Below are 1,950 nucleotides of genomic sequence, written 5' to 3'. Positions count from 1 at the left end.
CAAGTTCTGTGCCTGCATATGCCTTGTTCTAGAGATGCCAACATATTCTTCCTGTAGCTTTGTCCAAGCTGCCTTCGCAGTTTCACACTCCATGATTCTGTTGACAATATCCTCAGAGATAGCAGACTGAATGAATGAAAGAGCTCTAAACTTCTTTGCAATTTTTTCTTCATATTGCTTAACTTGAGTAGCAGGAGCATTCTCCCTTGGTGCTTGTGGTTCAGTATCTTGTTCTACTGCATTCCACAGGTTATAACCTTTCAAGTACGTCTTCATTTTTACAGCCCAAACTCCATAATTGGAGCCATCGAAGACTGGTGGAGGCTGATGAGTTATGTTTGGAGTTGTCATTATAACAGGGAACTAATTCTTGAACCAAGAAGTTAAAAGAGAACCACTAAGAACACAGGAGTATTTAAAAGGAGGTTATCTAAGGTCCTACAGGAATTGAGAGGAGCTCTGATACCATGATAATATCATGATATAAAAACGTATGACTTGAGAAAGAAAGAAGTAAAGACAGAACTAGTAAGCTGCTGGACAGAAGCAGAGCATTCTTCTATTAGCACATGATGATCAAACAGTGATCATATATACATTACAAAATGATAGTGTAGATGACACTTGTAACAAACCACTTACAGGTGTTCTTTCAGGATGAAAACAACACATTAACATAAAAAATATTGACAGCTAGAAGTATGGAGATCATGCTGTCCAAAAGGCTTGCATGTGTCCATGCAGGGGTTATCCTCTAACATTTCTTTTGCGCCAGCATCTCCGCTTGCTGTTGTACCTCTGTTATGTATTTTACAGCAAGTGAAACTGTTGCAGGGTTGGTTAAATTCTTCTGTAAATTTATGAAAATCAAAGTCATTTAAAACCAAATTAAAAAATAAATGATGAATTTGAAATGCTAACGTAAGAATTAAAGTAGTTTTAATGCTGTATGCAGAGGTCATTGTATGGAGTTAACAATTCAGATGAATTTAGTTTGATTCTACAAAGTGCATATGTAGGACATTATGAAGAATAGAAGATAGTAGAACATGGTTGCAAAAACAAAAAGGAGAGAAAGAAAATTTACCTAAGCTCTAACACCACTGCTATAATCAGTATGTAGTTTTTACTAGATTTCTTTTTGCAAGCTTGAATACTTAAAGGACATGGATTTGGATGCAATTATTAACGACAAGCTTAACAAGCTGAGTTCATATTTATGGATGATTAATTATGGTAATGGAACATATTCAATAGATAAAAAATCCTTAATGATCTGTGATTTCTCACAATGAAGTCTCTTCCCTACAAAAACAAAATTAAAAAAGAAAACCCTAAAGAAAATTGTACCATCTGATCGGCAGCTGGAAGCAACGAACGCAAAGAGGAAAACAGACTGTTGATTTGCCTACGCGGGTCTCATTCTTTAGCATTGTGATTAAGCTTCTTAGACACGGTGGGATTACTAGTACTTGCAACGGCGCCTGTCAAAGATTGATCAAGGTCAATTTGTGACTCTGGTGAAGGGAAATGAAAAGGGGACTCCAAAATGGCAGTGTTTTTGCTGAGGGTGCTCTGCTCATGGCTGGCTGAGTTCTCCGAGCATCCATAGCTCGGAAACAAATGAGAATTTAGAGCACACATTCTTGGTTATAGTTTTGCATCAGCTGGAACTTTGTATATCTTTTAGGAACAATTATGTGTATATTATATATATATATATATATATATATATATATGTTGTCATCAACTACTTTGATTTATAATTATTTTTCTCTTTGAGAAATTTTCTTAACAAGGAAACAAGTTGATGTTCCGAAGACTTGTTCATTTATTGCATTACATGAATAAACAAAGATGATAATACGTACAAATAAACTGATTTTTCATTATACATCAACATACACTAGTGAAGGAATTTTTAAATTTTATAAGCAAAATATATACGTG

At 34.9% G+C, this 1,950-nt stretch overlaps 1 pseudogene; it reads right to left on the bottom strand.

Annotated features, from left to right (window-relative positions):
* Positions 749–1,657, bottom strand: LOC108662129 (annotated as a pseudogene).

The sequence above is a fragment of the Theobroma cacao genome, chromosome 5 (assembly GCF_000208745.1).
Source record: "Theobroma cacao cultivar B97-61/B2 chromosome 5, Criollo_cocoa_genome_V2, whole genome shotgun sequence".
NCBI classification, from domain to species: Eukaryota; Viridiplantae; Streptophyta; class Magnoliopsida; order Malvales; family Malvaceae; genus Theobroma; species Theobroma cacao.
The sequence above is the reverse complement of the archived record's forward strand: the minus strand, read 5'-3'. Positions and strand labels throughout refer to the sequence as shown.